Genomic DNA, 18,767 nt, shown 5'->3' on the forward strand with positions numbered 1-18,767 from the left:
CATGTGACTGGTCACATGACAGGAGATCAGGTCCTTCAGCACACGGTGTACACAGGTCAGGTATGTAGAGGTTCAGGGTTCCTCTCCTGTTGTGTCGCTCTCCTTGTTTCCATATTGATGGAGGTGTCTGGTTGTTACTTTGCTCTTCCTGGTGGTGGCGCTCTCCTTGTTTCCATAGTGATGGAGGTGTCTGGTTGTTGCTTTGCTCTTCCTGGTGGTGGCGCTCTCCTTGTTTCCATAGTGATGGAGGTGTCTGGTTGTTACTTTACTCTTCCTGGTGGTGGCGCTCTCCTTGTTTCCATAGTGATGTAATCGTCTGGTTGTTACTTTGCTCTTCCTGGTGGTGGCGCTCTCCTTGTTTCCATAGTGATGGAATCGTCTCGTTGTTGCTTTGCTCTTCCTGGTGGTGGCGCTCTCCTTGTTTCCATAGTGATGGAGGTGTCTGGTTGTTGCTTTGCTCTTCCTGGTGGTGGCACTGTCCTTGTTTCCATAGTGATGGAGGTGTCTGGTTGTTACTTTGCTCTTCCTGGTGGTGGCGCTCTCCTTGTTTCCATAGTGATGGAGGTGTCTAGTTGTTACTTTGCTCTTCCTGGTGGTGGCGCTCTCCTTGTTTCCATAGTGATGGAGGTGTCTAGTTGTTACTTTACTCTTCCTGGTGGTGGCGCTCTCCTTGTTTCCATAGTGATGGAGGCGTCTAGTTGTTGCTTTGCTCTTCCTGGTGGTGTCGCTCTCCTTGTTTCCATATTGATGGAGGTGTCTGGTTGTTACTTTGCTCTTCCTGGTGGTGGCGCTCTCCTTGTTTCCATAGTGATGGAGGTGTCTGGTTGTTGCTTTGCTCTTCCTGGTGGTGGCGCTCTCCTTGTTTCCATAGTGATGGAGGTGTCTGGTTGTTACTTTACTCTTCCTGGTGGTGGCGCTCTCCTTGTTTCCATAGTGATGTAGTCGTCTGGTTGTTACTTTGCTCTTCCTGGTGGTGGCGCTCTCCTTGTTTCCATAGTGATGTAATCGTCTGGTTGTTACTTTGCTCTTCCTGGTGGTGGCGCTTTCCTTGTTTCCATAGTGATGGAATCGTCTCGTTGTTGCTTTGCTCTTCCTGGTGGTGGCGCTCTCCTTGTTTCCATAGTGATGGAGGTGTCTGGTTGTTGCTTTGCTCTTCCTGGTGGTGGCACTGTCCTTGTTTCCATAGTGATGGAGGTGTCTGGTTGTTACTTTGCTCTTCCTGGTGGTGGCGCTCTCCTTGTTTCCATAGTGATGGAGGTGTCTAGTTGTTACTTTGCTCTTCCTGGTGGTGGCGCTCTCCTTGTTTCCATAGTGATGGAGGTGTCTAGTTGTTACTTTACTCTTCCTGGTGGTGGCGCTCTCCTTGTTTCCATAGTGATGGAGGCGTCTAGTTGTTGCTTTGCTCTTCCTGGTGGTGTCGCTCTCCTTGTTTCCATAGTTATAGAGATGTCTGGTTGTTACTTTGCTCTTCCTGGTGGTGGCGCTCTCCTTGTTTCCATAGTGATGGAGTCGTCTGGTTGTTACTTTGCTCTTCCTGGTGGTGGCGCTCTCCTTGTTTCCATAGTGATGGAGGTGTCTGGTTGTTGCTTTGCTCTTCCTGGTGGTTGCGCTCTCCTTGTTTCCATAGTGTTGGAGGTGTCTGGTTGTTACTTTACTCTTCCTGGTGGTGGCGCTCTCCTTGTTTCCATAGTGATGGAGGTGTCTGGTTGTTGCTTTGCTCTTCCTGGTGGTGGCGCTCTCCTTGTTTCCATAGTGATGGAGGTGTCTGGTTGTTGCTTTGCTCTTCCTGGTGGTGGCGCTCTCCTTGTTTCCATAGCGATGGAGGTGTCTGGTTGTTACATTGCTCTTCCTGGTGGTGGCGCTCTCCTTTTTTCTATAATGATGCAGTCATCTAGTTGTTGCTTTGCTCTTCCTGGTGGTGGCGCTCTCCTTGTTTCCATAGTGATGGAGGTGTCTGGTTGTTACTTTGCTCTTCCTGGTGGTGGCGCTCTCCTTGTTTCCATAGTGATGGAGGTGTCTGGTTGTTGCTTTGCTCTTCCTGGTGGTGGCGCTCTCCTTGTTTCCATAGTGATGGAGGTGTCTGGTTGTTGCTTTGCTCTTCCTGGTGGTGGCGCTTTCCTTGGTTCCATAGCGATGGAGGTGTCTGGTTGTTGCTTTGCTCTTCCTGGTGGTGGCGCTCTCCTTGTTTCCATAGCGATGGAGGTGTCTGGTTGTTACTTTGCTCTTCCTGGTGGTGGCGCTCTCCTTGTTTCCATAGTGATGGAGGTGTCTAGTTGTTGCTTTGCTCTTCCTGGTGGTGGCGCTCTCCTTGTTTCCATAGTGATGGAGGTGTCTAGTTGTTGCTTTGCTCTTCTTGGTGGTGGCGCTCTCCTTGTTTCCATAGTGATGGAGGTGTCTAGTTGTTGCTTTGCTCTTCCTGGTGGTGGCGCTCTCCTTGTTTCCATAGTGATGGAGGTGTCTAGTTGTTGCTTTGCTCTTGGTGGTGGCGCTCTCCTTGTTTCCATAGTGATGGAGGTGTCTAGTTGTTGCTTTGCTCTTCCTGGTGGTGGCGCTCTCCTTGTTTCCATAGTGATGGAGGTGTCTGGTTGTTGCTTTGCTCTTCCTGGTGGTGGCGCTCTCCTTGTTACCATAGTGATGGAGGTGTCTGGTTGTTACTTTGCTCTTCCTGGTGGTGGCGCTCTCCTTGTTTCCATAGTGATGGAGGTGTCTAGTTGTTGCTTTGCTCTTCCTGGTGGTGGCGCTCTCCTTGTTTCCATAGTGATGGAGGTGTCTAGTTGTTGCTTTGCTCTTGGTGGTGGCGCTCTCCTTGTTTCCATAGTGATGGAGGTGTCTAGTTGTTGCTTTGCTCTTCCTGGTGGTGGCGCTCTCCTTGTTTCCATAGTGATGGAGGTGTCTGGTTGTTGCTTTGCTCTTCCTGGTGGTGGCGCTCTCCTTGTTACCATAGTGATGGAGGTGTCTGGTTGTTACTTTGCTCTTCCTGGTGGTGGCGCTCTCCTTGTTTCCATAGTGTTGGAGGTGTCTGGTTGTTACTTTGCTCTTCCTGGTGGTGGCGCTCTCCTTGTTTCCATAGTTATAGAGGTGTCTGGTTGTTGCTTTGCTCTTCCTGGTGGTGGCGCTCTCCTTGTTTCCATAGTTATAGAGGTGTCTGGTTGTTACTTTGCTCTTCCTGGTGGTGGCGCTCTCCTTGTTTCCATAGTGATGGAGGTGTCTGGTTGTTGCTTTGCTCTTCCTGGTGGTGGCGCTCTCCTTGTTTCCATAGTGATGTAGTCGTCTGGTTGTTGCTTTGCTCTACCCTGGTGGTGGCGCTATCCTTGTTTCCATAGTGATGAATGAGGTAGTATATGGGGACTGTATATGAGGTAGTATATGGGGACTGTATATGGGGACTGTATATGGGGACTGTATATGGGGACTGTATATGGGGACTGTATATGGGGACTGTATATGGGAACTGTATATGAGGACTGTATATGATGTAGTATATAAGGACTGTATATGATGACTGTATATGAGGCAGTATATGGGGACTGTATATGATGTAGTATTTGAGGACTGTATATGAGGTAGTATATGGGGACTGTATATGAGGCAGTATATGAGGACTGTATATGAGGCAGTATATGGGGACTATATGAGGTAGGATATGAGGACTGTATATGAGGTAGGATATGAGGACTGTATATGAGGTAGGATATGAGGACTGTATATGAGGTAGGATATGAGGACTGTATATGAGATAGTATAAGGGGACTCTATATGAGGTAGTATATGGGGACTGTATATGAGGACTGTAAATGAGGACTGTGTATGAGGTAGTATATGGGGACTGTATATGAGGACTGTATATGAGGTAGTATATGGGGACTGTATATGAGGTAGTATATGGGGACTGTATATGAGGTAGTATATGGGGACTGTATATGAGGACTGTATATGAGTCAGTATATGGGGACTGTATATGAGGTAGTATATGGGGATTGTATGTGAGGCAGTATATGAGGACTGTGTGTGAGGCAGTATATGGGGACTGTATATGTGGTAGTATATGAGGACTGTGTGTGAGGCAGTATATGAAGACTGTATATGAGGACTGGTAGTATATGGGGACTGTATATGAGTCAGTATATGGGGACTGTATATGAGTCAGTATATGGGGACTGTATATGAGGTAGTATATGGGGACTGTATGTGAGGCAGTATATGAGGACTGTGTGTGAGGCAGTATATGAAGACTGTATATGAGGACTGGTAGTATATGGGGACTGTATATGAGGACGTATATGGGGACTGTATATGAGGACGTATATGGGGACTGTATATGAGGACGTCTATGGGGACTGTATATGAGGACGTATATGGGGACTGTATATGAGGACTGTATATGAGGCAGTATATGGGGACTGTATATGTGGTAGTATATGAGGGCAGTATATGAGGACTGTATATGAGGACTGTATATGAGGACTGTATATGAGGACTGTATATGAGGACTGTATATGAGGACTGTATATGAGGACTGTATATGGGGACTGTATATGAGGACTGTATATGGGGACTGTATATGGGGACTGTATATGAGGCAGTATATGGGGACTGTATATGAGGACTGTATATGAGGTAGTATATGGGGACTGTATATGAGGCAGTATATGGGGACTGTATATGGGGACTGTATATGTGGTAGTATATGAGGACTGTATATGAGGTAGTAGATGGGGACTGTATATGAGGACTGTATATGGGGACTGTATATGGGGACTGTATATGAGGACTGTATATGGGGACTGTATATGGGAACTGTATATGGGGACTGTATATGAGGTAGTATATGAGGACTGTATATGAGGCAGTATATGAGGACTGTATATGAGGACTGTATATGAGGCAGTATACGGGGACTGTATATGAGGACTGTATATGAGGTAGTATATGAGGACTGTATATGAGGACTGTATATGAGGACTGTATATGAGGACTGTATATGAGGATTGTATATGAGGTAGTATATGGGGACTGTATATGAGGTAGTATATGAGAACTGTATATGAGGACTGTATATGAGGACTGTATATGGGGACTGTATATGAGGCAGTATATGAGGACTGTATATGGGGACTGTATATGAGGAGGTATATGGGGACTGTATATGCGGCAGTATATGGGGACTGTATATGAGGCAGTATATGGGGACTGTATATGAGGACTGTATATGAGGTAGTATATGGGGACTGTATATGAGGCAGTATACGGGGACTGTATATGAGGACTGTATATGAGGTAGTATATGAGGACTGTATATGAGGACTGTATATGAGGTAGTATATGGGGACTGTATATGAGGACTGTATATGAGGGCAGTATATGGGTACTGTATATGGGTACTGTATATGGGGACTGTATATGAGGCAGTATATGAGGACTGTATATGAGGACTGTATATGGGGACTGTATATGAGGAGGTATATGGGGACTGTATATGCGGCAGTATATGGGGACTGTATATGAGGCAGTATATGGGGACTGTATATGTGGTAGTATATGGGGACTGTATATGAGGCAGTATATGGGGACTGTATATGAGCACTGTATGTGAGGTAGTATATGAGGACTGTATGTGAGGTAGGATATGAGGACTGTATGTGAGGTAGGATATGAGGACTGTATGTGACGGTAGTATATGAGGACTGTATGTGAGGTAGTATATGAGGACTGTATGTGAGGTAGTATATGAGGGACCTGTATGTGAGGTAGGTATATGGGGACTGTATATGAGGTAGTATATGGGGACTGTATATGGGGACTGTATATGAGGACTGTATATGAGGACTGTATATGAGGACTGTATATGAGGGCAGTATATGAGGGCAGTATATGAGGGCAGTATATGAGGGCAGTATATGAGGGCAGTATATGAGGCAGTATATGAGGGCAGTATATGAGGGCAGTATATGAGGGCAGTATATGAGGTAGTATATGGGGACTGTATATGAGGACTGTATATGGGGACTGTATATGAGGGCAGTATATGAGGGCAGTATATGAGGACCTGTATATGAGGGCAGTATATGAGGACTGTATATGAGGTAGTAATATGGGGACTGTATATGAGGTAGTATATGAGGACTGTATATGAGGCAGTATATGAGGACTGTATATGAGGACTGTATATGAGGTAGTATATGGGGACTGTATATGAGGTAGTTTATGAGGACTGTATATGAGGTAGTATATGAGGACTGTATATGGGGGACTGTATATGAGGACTGTATATGAGGGCAGTATATGAGGACTGTATATGAGGTAGTATATGAGGTAGTTATATGGGGACTGTATATGAGGTAGTATATGGGGACTGTATATGAGGTAGTATATGGGGACTGTATATGAGGACTGTATATGGGGACTGTATATGAGGACTGTATATGAGGACTGTATATGAGGCAGTATATGAGGACTGTATATGGGGCAGTATATGAGGACTGTATATGAGGTAGTATATGAGGACAAGATATGGGTACATGAGATTAGATCAAGATATGGGGACGGCATATGAAGTCAGTATATAAGAAAGGGATATGGGAATGGTATACGAGATCTGGATATAGGGACGAAATATGAGGACAGGGTATAGGGGCGACATATGAGGACAGGATATAGGGGCGACATATGAGGACAGGATATGAGGACAGGATATAGGGGCGACATATGAGGACAGAATATAGTGGCGACATATGAGGACAGGATATGAGGACAGGATATAGGGGCGACATATGAGGACAGGATATAGGGGCGACATATGAGGACAGGATATAGGGGCGACATATGAGGACAGGATATAGGGGCGACATATGAGGACAGGATATGAGGACAGGATATAGGGGCGACATATGAGGACAGGATATGAGGTCAGGATATAGGGGCGACATATGAGGACAGGATATAGGGGCGACATATGAGGACAGGATATAGGGGCGACATATGAGGACAGGATATGAGGACAGGATATAGGGGGCGACATATGAGGACAGGATATGAGGTCAGGAATATAGGGGCGACATATGAGGACAGGATATGAGGTCAGGATATAGGGGCGACATATGAGGACAGGATATGAGGTCAGGATATAGGGGCGACATATGAGGGACAGGATATAGTGGCGACATATTAGGACAGGATATGAGGACAGGATATAGGGGCGACATATGAGGACAGGATATAGTGGCGACATATGAGGACAGGATATAGGGGCGACATATGAGGACGGGATATGAGGACAGGATATAGGGGCGACATATGAGGACAGGATATGAGGTCAGGATATAGGGGCAACATATGAGGACAGGATATAGTGGCGACATATGAGGACAGGATATGAGGTCAGGTTATAGGGGCGACATATGAGGACAGGATATGAGGTCAGGATATAGGGGCGACATATGAGGATGGGATATGAGGACAGGATATAGGGGCGACATATAAGGACAGGATATGAGGTCAGGATATATGGGCGACATATGAGGACAGGATATGAGGTCAGGATATAGGGGCGACATATGAGGACAGGATATGAGGTCAGGATATAGGGGCGACATATGAGGACAGGATATAGGGGCGACATATGAGGACAAGATAAGAGGTCAGGTTATAGGGGCGACATTTGAGGATGGGATATGAGGACAGGATATAGGGGCGACATATGAGGACGGGATATAGGGGCGACATATGAGGACGGGATATGAGGTCGGGATATAGGGGCGACATATGAGGACGGGATATGAGGTCAGGATATAGGGGCGACATATGAGGACAGGGTATGAGATCTGGATATAGGGGCGACATATGAGGACAGGATATGAGGTCAGGATATAGGCGCAACATATGAGGACAGGATATAGTGGCGACATATGAGGTCAGGATATAGGGGTGACATATGAGGACAGGATATAGGGGCGACATATGAGGACAGGATATAGGGGCGACATATGAGGTCAGGATATAGGGGCGACATATGAGGACAGGATATGAGATCAGGATATGAGGTCGGAATATAGGGACAACATATGAGGACGGGATATGAGGTCGGGATATAGGGGCGAGATATGAGAACAGGGTATGAGGTCTGGATATAGGGGTGACATATGAGGACAGGATATGAGGACAGGATATAGGGGCGACATATGAGGACAGGATATGAGGTCGGAATATAGGGGCGACATATGAGGACGGCATATGAGATCTGGATATAGGGGCGACATATGAGGACAGGATATGAGGACAGGATATAGGGGCGACATATGAGGACGGGATATGAGGTCAGGATATAGGGGCGACATATGAGGACGGGATATGAGATCTGGATATAGGGGGCGACATATGAGGACGGGATATGAGGACAGGATATGAGGTCAGGATATAGGGGCGACATATGAGGACAGGATATGAGGTCAGGATATAGGGGCGACATATGAGGACGGGATATGAGGTCAGGATATAGGGGCGACATATGAGGACGGGATATGAGGTCAGGATATAGGGGCGACATATGAGGACGGGATATGAGATCTGGATATAGGGGGCGACATATGAGGACGGGATATGAGGACAGGATATGAGGTCAGGATATAGGGGCGACATATGAGGACAGGATATGAGGTCAGGATATAGGGGCGACATATGAGGACGGGATATGAGGTCAGGATATAGGGGCGACATATGAGGACAGGATATGAGGACAGGATATAGGGGTGAGATATGAGGACAGGATATAGGGGCGACATATGAGGACAGGATATGAGGTCAGGATATAGGGGCGACATATGAGGACAGGATATAGGGGTTAGATATGAGGACAGGATATAGGGGCGACATATGAGGACAGGATATGAGGTCAGGATATAGGGGCGACATATGAGGACAGGATATGAGGTCAGGATATAGTGGCGACATATGAGGACAGGATATAGGGGGCGACATATGAGGACGGGATATGAGGACAGGATATGAGGTCGGAATATAGGGACGACATATGAGGACAGGATATGAGGTCAGGATATAGGGGCAACATATGAGGACAGGATATGAGGTCAGGATATAGGGGCAACATATGAGGACAGGATATAGGGGCGACATATGAGGACAGGATATGAGGTCAGGATATAGGGGCGACATATGAGGACAGGATATGAGGTCAGGATATAGGGGCAACATATGAGGACAGGATATGAGGACAGGATATAGGGGCGACATATGAGGACAGGATATGAGGTCAGGATATAGGGGCGACATATGAGGATGGGATATGAGGTCAGGATATAGGGGCGACATATGAGGACAGGATATGAGGTCAGGATATAGGGGCGACATATGAGGACGGGATATGAGGTCAGGATATGAGGTCCCACTCTATGGTCAGGTTAAGGCCTGTGAAATTCAGGAGAGAACCAAGACTGTACGAGCCCTGGTGGCCGGGGGGATGTATCAGGGCTTGTATGTTCTGGGTTAATGATAAGTCCCTCCCCCTGTGTTTGTAGCATTAGGGTCAGGAGTGACAGGAGGGCAGTCATGTGACCTGTGTTATGAAGAATACGTCTGTCTGACGCTATCAAACCCGTCCTATCATTGTGGATCTGAATTTGGCTTCTCGGCTTTTTGGCTAAGATGAAGTGTAGTATTGGTTCTTATCGGTTTCATGCCGGTGTGGAGCTGGTGGGGATGGGTGCTGCATGGTAGGGGGTAGGTGTACCGGGGCGTTCCGGGGCTGGTTCTGAAGAATCAGCTCGACGGCTGCCCCGATGTGACCTGTTACCTCCGGGTCTAGTCATGAGGTTGGGGGGGGGGGGGGGGGGTGTAGAGCCGAGGTACCTCTGTGCCTTGAGTGGTGACCCGAGGTGCCGAAACTCGCTGGGAGGATAGACTCACTGAGTGGAAGTACGGGCACCATTACTCTGCACCTTGTGGCACTCACCTCTTGATTCCCGGCCTTCTGATTAGGATCAGAGAATTGTTTATAGATCCGTCCGGATGTCGGGGCAGTATATCTGCACATTCACTTATATCTTTCTGTCACGGTGTCACTTTGTGTGTCCACAGGATTGTCAGGATGCGGTTCTGGGTGTCCTTCCTGGCGGTCTAGGGGAGGTGTGTGCGGCCATTAGGTTCCTCACCTCCCTGCACCCACCAGTATACGGCTCCTCGGCTGATACCTTGGATAACGCCCAGGTTGAAGCCGGGAGCATTTTCGGCCCCTTAGTAACTTCGGCGAAAAGGGGCATCGAACCTGGATCCTTGCAGGTACCTTTTGGCCCGGAGGTGAAGGGTAGGTTTGTTGGGGGTCTCTCTCCTGTTGGAGAAGGGCTTGCGATAGACCGCATCCTCTGTGCACGTTTGCACTCTTTCTTGCATTTTGGGTGATAGAGAGCACGTTCCGCGGATCAAAAAAATAAAAAATCATTGTGGATCTGAATTTCTATGTTTGCCGACTATCTGCACCCAGAAGATGACGACTCTCATTACTACATGTATATATATGTATACACGGGGGGGCCATTTATATATATATATATATATACACCATAATACAATGGATCCGTATACACTGCTATATACTACTATATACACCGCATTAGAAATGCTAGCACAGGCTTCCAGTATCCGTATACACTGCTATATACTACTATATACACCGCAGGAGAAATGCTAGCACAGGCCTCCAGTGTCCGTATACACAGCTATATACTACTATATACACCGCAGGAGAAATGCTAGCACAGGCTTCCAGTATCCGTATACACTGCTATATACTACTATATACACCGCAGGAGAAATGCTAGCACAGGCTTCCAGTATCCGTATACATTGCTATATACTACTATATACTACACCGCAGGAGAAATGCTAGCACAGGCTTCCAGTATCCGTATACACTGCTATATACTACTACATACACCGCAGGAGAAATGCTAGCACAGGCTTCCAGTATCCGTATACACTGCTATATACTACTATATACACCGCAGGAGAAATGCTAGCACAGGCTTCCAGTATCCGTATACACTGCTATATACTACTATATACACCGCAGGAGAAATGCTAGCACAGGCTTCCAGTATCCGTATACACTGCTATATACTACTATATACACCGAAGGAGAAATGATAGCACAGGCTTCCAGTATCCGTATACACTGCTATATACTACTATATACACCGCAGGAGAAATGATAGCACAGGCTTCCAGTATCCGTATACACTGCTATATACTACTATATACACCGCAGGAGAAATGCTAGCACAGGCTTCCAGTATCCGTATACACTGCTATATACTACTATATACACCGCAGGAGAAATGCTAGCACAGGCTTCTAGTATCCGTATACACTGCTATATACTACTATATACACCGCAGGAGAAATGCTAGCACAAGCTTCCAGTATCTGTATACACTGCTATATACTACTATATACACCGCAGGAGAAATGCTAGCACAGGCTTCCAGTATCCGTATACACTGCTATATACTACTACATACACCGCAGGAGAAATGCTAGCACAGGCTTCCAGTATCCGTATATACTACTATATACACCGCAGGAGAAATGCTAGCACAGGCCTCCAGTATCCGTATACACTGCTATATACTACTATATACACCGCAGGAGAAATGCTAGCACAGGCTTCCAGTATCCGTATACACTGCTATATACTACTATATACACCGCAGGAGAAATGCTAGCACAAGCTTCCAGTATCCGTATACACTGCTATATACTACTATATACACCGCAGGAGAAATGCTAGCACAGGCTTCCAGTATCCGTATACACTGCTATATACTACTATATACACCGCAGGAGAAATGCTAGCACAGGCTTCCAGTATCCGTATACACTGCTATATACTACTATATACACCGCAGGAGAAATGCTAGCACAGGCTTCCAGTATCCGTATACACTGCTATATACTACTATATACACCGCAGGAGAAATGCTAGCACAGGCTTCCAGTATCCGTATACACTGCTATATACTACTATATACACCGCAGGAGAAATGCTAGCACAGGCTTCCAGTATCCGTATACACTGCTATATACTACTATATACACCGCAGGAGAAATGATAGCACAGGCTTCCAGTATCCGTATACACTGCTATATACTACTATATACACCGCAGGAGAAATGATAGCACAGGCTTCCAGTATCCGTATACACTGCTATATACTACTATATACACCGCAGGAGAAATGATAGCACAGGCTTCCAGTATCCGTATACACTGCTATATACTACTATATACACCGCATGAGAAATGCTAGCACAGGCTTCCAGTATCCGTATACACTGCTATATACTACTATATACACCGCAGGAGAAATGATAGCACAGGCTTCCAGTATCCGTATACATTGCTATATACTACTATATACACCGCAGGAGAAATGCTAGCACAGGCTTCCAGTATCCGTATACACTGCTATATACTACTATATACACCGCAGGAGAAATGCTAGCACAGGCTTCCAGTATCCGGAGTTTCAGGTGCTGAACATCTCGTATCTTCACAGCATAGACAATTGCCTTCAGATGACCACAAAGATAAAAGTCTAAGGGGGTCAGATCGGGAGACCTTGGGGGCCATTCAACTGGCCCACGATGAACAATCCACTTTCCAGGAAACTGTTCATCTAGGAATCCTCGGACCTGACACCCATAATGTGGTGGTCACCATCTTGCTTACATTATGGGTGTCAGGTCCGAGCATTCCTAGATGAACAGTTTCCTGGAAAGAATAAAGTTACATTAAAACCAAGCACATCATTGTTTTTCTTGTGAAATTCCCAATAAGATTGATGTGTCACATGACCCTCTTCCTATTGAAAAAACAAAAGTTGGATTCAAAATGGCCGCCACAGTCACCACCCATCTTGAAAAGTTTCCCCCCTCACATTTACTAATGTGCCACAAAGAGGAAGTTATCACCAACCATTCCCATTTTATTAAGGTGTATCCATATAAATGCCCCCCTGTAGATTTCTCTGTATGTTATCATTTAGTTTTTGTGCAGTTCGCGGTCACTTTTACTTAGTACTGACGTTTCATCTCTTTTCTTTTAACTGTTTTTTATGTGATCAAAAAACATTTTTAACATTTTTTTTGGAGGGAGAGTTCCAGCAGTGACAGGAGGTGCAGCAGGAGGGAGAGTGCCAGCAATGACAGGAGGTGCAGCAGGAGGGAGAGTGCCAGCAGTGACAGGAGGTGCAGCAGGAGGGAGAGTTCCAGCAGTGACAGGAGGTGCAGCAGGAGGGAGAGTGCCAGGAGGTGCAGCAGGGGCCCGGGCTGGTTGGGCAGATTTGTAGGGCAGGATGTACATTCCCCCACACACATGGCAGTGCCCCCAGCTCCCACCTGGTTGGCGGTGGCAGTGCAGAGCGCTCTCCTGATGATGACTTCTTCATTACTTGATTTCTGCTCCCCCTGTATTATCTCCTCAGATATTATCTTCTCTGTATTATGTGTATTTCTTCCTCCAGGACTGTGTGTGGATCCTCCACGTCTCCTCTTCTGTCCCCTCAGGTCCCTACAATCCAGGATCCCCTCAGCTGATTCTTCTATAGAAGAGAATATTCCTGATCGACCATCAATGATGGAGAAGGACAGAGACAAGATGGCGGAGAGGATAATACACCTCACCATAGAGATACTCTTCCAGCTTACCGGAGAGGTGAGGGATTCTGGGAGTGATGTCACATGACCTCATTCTTCTCTATGGTAATCACATGATATGACCGGAGAGGTGAGGGATTCTGGAAGTGATGTCACATGGCCTCATTCTTCTCTATGGTAATCACATGATATGACTGGAGAGGTGAGGGATTCTGGGAGTGATGTCACATGACCTCATTCTCCTCTATGGTAATCACATGATATGACTGGAGAGGTGAGGGATTCTGGGAGTGATGTCACATGACCTCATTCTTCTCTATGGTAATCACATGATATGACTGGAGAGGTGAGGGATTCTGGGAGTGATGTCACATGACCTCATTCTTCTCTATGGTAATCACATGATATGACTGGAGAGGTGAGGGATTCTGGGAGTGATGTCACATGACCTCATTCTTCTCTATGGTAATCACATGATATGACTGGAGAGGTGAGGGATTCTGGGAGTGATGTCACATGACCTCATTCTTCTCTATGGTAATCACATGATATGACTGGAGAGGTGAGGGATTCTGGGAGTGATGTCACATGACCTCATTCTTCTCTATGGTAATCACATGATATGACTGGAGAGGTGAGGGATTCTGGGAGTGATGTCACATGACCTCATTCTTCTCTATGGTAATCACATGATATGACTGGAGAGGTGAGGGATTCTGGGAGTGATGTCACATGACCTCATTCTTCTCTATGGTAATCACATGATATGACTGGAGAGGTGAGGGATGCTGGGAGTGATGTCACATGACCTCATTCTTCTCTATGGTAATCACATGATATGACTGGAGAGGTGAGGGATTCTGGGAGTGATGTAGTGATATGTATTATTGTGTCCCCATAACCAGGATTACACGGTGGTGAAGAAGACCTCTAGGGGGCGCCATCAGGCCCCTGTGTGTGAAGGATGGGGAAGAACCCTGAGGCCAATCCCGGGGCCTCCACCTCACTCCCTGATACATGAGGAGATGAATGAGCAGAAGATCCTAGAACTCACCAACAAGATGGTGGAGCTGCTGACTGGAGAGGTGACCCTGCTGGGAATGCTGGGACATTATACAGTAACACTATGAAGGGATGGGGGTGATGACTGTATCATTGTGTGTGTCAGGTTCCTATAAGGTGTCAGGACGTGGCCGTCTATTTCTCCATGGAGGAGTGGGAGTATTTAGAAGGACACAAGGATCAGTACATAGCGGACATAGTCATGATGGAGGATCAGCAGCCCCTCACATCAGCAGGTAATACACATGACTATATACACACCGCACACTGCATTTATTCTATATACACAATGGATTCACTCACTGGATGTGTTTCCTACAAAACCAGAGAGATGTCCCCGTCCTCTTCCTCCAGAGGATTCTTCAGAAGGAGATGACAATGTCCTCCAGGATTATCAGGTAGATAAGGGAGAGAAGGTTCCATGATATGTTCCCTATGATGTGTAGAAGAGCTGGGAGGCTCCTGTGCTCAGGATCAGTTCATCTAGAACATTCCATGTCACTTCTACAATATTTCTTTCACAGCTTATGGATCAGAGTAAAGATGTGAAGAACATTAATGCTCCAGACATAATGGTGAAAGAGGAGACAGATGTGAGGGGTGATGATCCGTGTACAGAGGACGTCCCTACAGCGCCCCCGCCAGGTCAGTAGTGGCCACTATATGATGTGAGGCCTAGTTCTTCACCATCAGCCTGCTCTGTAGTAAAGTGCATGTATGTGTAGGGAGTGTGTGGGTCGGCTCCACCTAATAGTTCTGAGGTCCCATTAGTGTCTATTACATTGTGATCAGTTTTGGTCAGTTTAATGTTAGGTTTTCCCATATATATGTTTGATTTTTATATAATTTTTTTTTTTTTTGGCAGATGACAAGACAAGAAGCTCAGAGGGACATGTGACCTCCTCAGATTATAAATCAGATGATGATGTCACACATGACACAAATAAAGACCGTGTCCTTACCCCAGATATACCCTTAGACCTTCACAACAAAGACCCTTCATCTGATGCATCATCTAAAGACCCTTCATCTGACTTAACACAGACCGCTACCAAAAATAAGAGTCACAGCAGAGACACTGAACATCAAAAAGACAAGGCTCACACAGGGGACAAGACGTTTTTATGTTCAGAATGGGACAAATCAGTTCTTGTTAAACGTGAAAACATCCACATAGGAGCCAACCAATTTTCTTGTTTGGAATGTGGGAAATGTTTTACCCAGATATCGGATCTTGCTGTACACCAGAGAATTCATACTGGAGAAAAGCTATTTTCACCATCAGAATATGGGAAATGTTTTGTCATGAACTCCAATCTTGTTACACATCAGAGATTTCAGACAGACCAGAAGCCATATTCATGTTTGGAATGTGGAAAATGTTTTACCCAGAAATCATATCTTTTTACACATCTGAGAATTCACACAGAGGAGAAGCCATTTTTATGTTCAGAATGTGGGAAGTGCTTTAACTATAAATCAGAACTTGTCAAACATCAAATAATTCACACAGGGGGAAAGCCATTTTCATGTCCAGAATGTGGGAAATGTTTTAACAAGAAATCATGTCTTGTTGTACATCAGAGAATTCACACAGGGGAGAAACCATTTTCATGTTCAGAATGCGGGAAATGTTTTAGCCATAAATCGCACCTTATTGAACATGAGAGAATTCACACAGGTGAGAAGCCATTTCCATGTTCAGAATGTGGAAAATGCTTTAATCATAAATCTTACCTTGTTGTACATCAGAGAATTCACACAGGGGAGAAGCCATTTTCATGTTCAGAATGTGATAAATCTTTCAAACGGATATCAGATCTGGTTACACATCAGAGAATTCACACAGGGGAGAAGCCATATTCATGTGCAGAATGTGGAAGATCTTTTAACCGCAAAACTAATCTTGTTGTTCATCATAGAATTCACACAGGGGAGAAGCCATTTTCATGTTCAGTGTGTGGGAAACGGTTTAACCAGAAATCAAATCTTGTTTCGCATCAAGTAATTCACACAGGAGAGAAGCCATACTAATGTTCAGAATGTGTGTGTTTTTTTTTTTTTAACCAGAACTAAGATCTAAAATAAATTGGTTACGTCAAATAATGGCCAAATTGGAAAAGCAATTTTCATGTCCAGAGTGTGGGAAATCTTTCAATAGAACATCCAATGTTCAGCGTGTGGGAAATGTTTTACTATTATTTAACATTGTAAGTAGAAGTAGTAGGAGGCGGAACTTTTAGGTTTGTTCCATAGACATATAGTACAAGGGAAACATTCAATCACAGTATAAGATATGTAAACAATGACCAATAAGCAAATACAATCTACATAACAAATTTATATAAGAACTTTACGCATAGAATATTTCCCTTTAATTTATATAACACCATTGCAAACTTAATTATTAACTGTTTCCTTTTAATATTTTCATGTGTTTTGGCTTTTTATATATTAAAGGGGTATTCCACTGCCCCAGCGTTCGTAACATTTTGTTCCGAATGCTGGATGCAGGCGTTTGTGACATCACGGGGGGCCACGCCCCTTTAATATACGGCTGAAATTTCTACTACTCAGAACCCGGGGAGCAGGGAAATGCTGGTGGGGGGAGCAGGGAAGAGCTGAGAGGGAATAGCGGGGGGGGGGGGGGAGCAGGGAAGAGCTGAGAGGGAATAGCGGGGGGGGGGGGAGCAGGGAAGAGCTGAGAGGGAATAGCGGGGGGGGGGAGCAGGGAAGAGCTGAGAGGGAATAGCGGGGGGGGGGGGAACAGGGAAGAGCTGAGAGGGAATAGCGGGGGGGGGGGAACAGGGAAGAGCTGAGAGGGAATAGCGGGGGGGGGAGCAGGGAAGAGCTGAGAGGGAATAGCTGGAGGGGAGCAGGGAAGAGCTGAGAGGGAATAGCTGGAGGGGAGCAGGGAAGAGCTGAGTGGGGGAGCAGGGAGGAGCTGGGGGGAGCAGGAAGAGCTGAGAGGGAGGAGCTGGGGGGAGCAAGGAGGGAGCTGAGGGGGGGCAGTGAAGAGCTGAGGGGGAGCAGGGAAGAGCTGAGAGGGAGGAGCTGGGGGGGAGTAGGGAGGAGCTGAGGGGGAGCAGGGAAAAAGCTGGGGGGGGGAGCAGGGAAGGGCTTGAGGAGAGCTGAGGGGGAGCAGGGAAGAGCTGAGAGGGAGGAGCTGAGGGGGAGCAGGGAAGAGCTGAGAGGGGGAGCAGGGAAGGGCTTGGGGGGAGCAAGGAGGAACTGAGGGGGAGCAAGGAAGAGCTGAGAGGGAGGAGCTGAGGGGGGGCAGGGAAGAGCTGAGAGGGAGGAGCTGGGGGGGAGCAGGGAAGAGCTGAGAGGGAGGAGCTGAGGGGGAGCAGGGAAGGGCTAAGGGGGAGCAAGGAGGAGCTGAGGGGGAGCAGGGAAGAGCTGAGAGGGAGGAGCTGAAGGGGAGCAGGGAGGAGCGTTTTTTTAAAGAAGATCCCTTCTTAGGGAATCCTTATATAAACCATGTTTCCAGCTTCCAAATCCTGGAATAGCAAAAGCGTGAAAACATAGCGGGTACTTAGACTCCACCCATAAGCGTGACTCCAAGTCAATCTGGTTGGTTAAGATGGTCATGGGTAATGGGTCCACACACTTTGCTTGATACAATTGCTCAAACGGACCCTAAACGGGTCAGAGCACAACTGACGACACCACCGGATCCCATTGACTTGAATGGCGTAGGTCAGGTGTCCAGTATTTTAGAGGAGCAGATCGCATCGGTTACATTTTTTTCTCCACTCATCTCTCGTCCATTAACAGACCGCGCAACGGAGCACAACGACTGTGTACACGAGGCCTTAAAGGGGTCCTCCAGCACAACACAGGATAGAGGATAAGTGTCGGTTTGTGGGGGCACATCTGCTGTGACTCCCTATTCTTTTGCTGTGGTAGCGCTGGGGATATTCGGGTACAACACATAAAGAAGGAATCCGGATCAACAACACGTTCATAAGTCCAGTGATTATATTTATCACATCAGAGAGCAGCAGGTGACTGGTTAAACCATCCTCGACCAGAGTGGT

At 46.4% G+C, this 18,767-nt stretch overlaps 1 pseudogene; it reads left to right on the forward strand.

The window, feature by feature from the left end:
• Positions 1-18,767, forward strand: part of LOC130297658 (zinc finger protein 850-like) — a 45,914-nt pseudogene that overhangs the window by 14,118 nt on the left and 13,029 nt on the right.

The sequence above is a fragment of the Hyla sarda genome, chromosome 13, assembly GCF_029499605.1.
Source record: "Hyla sarda isolate aHylSar1 chromosome 13, aHylSar1.hap1, whole genome shotgun sequence".
In the NCBI taxonomy this organism is placed as follows: domain Eukaryota; kingdom Metazoa; phylum Chordata; class Amphibia; order Anura; family Hylidae; genus Hyla; species Hyla sarda.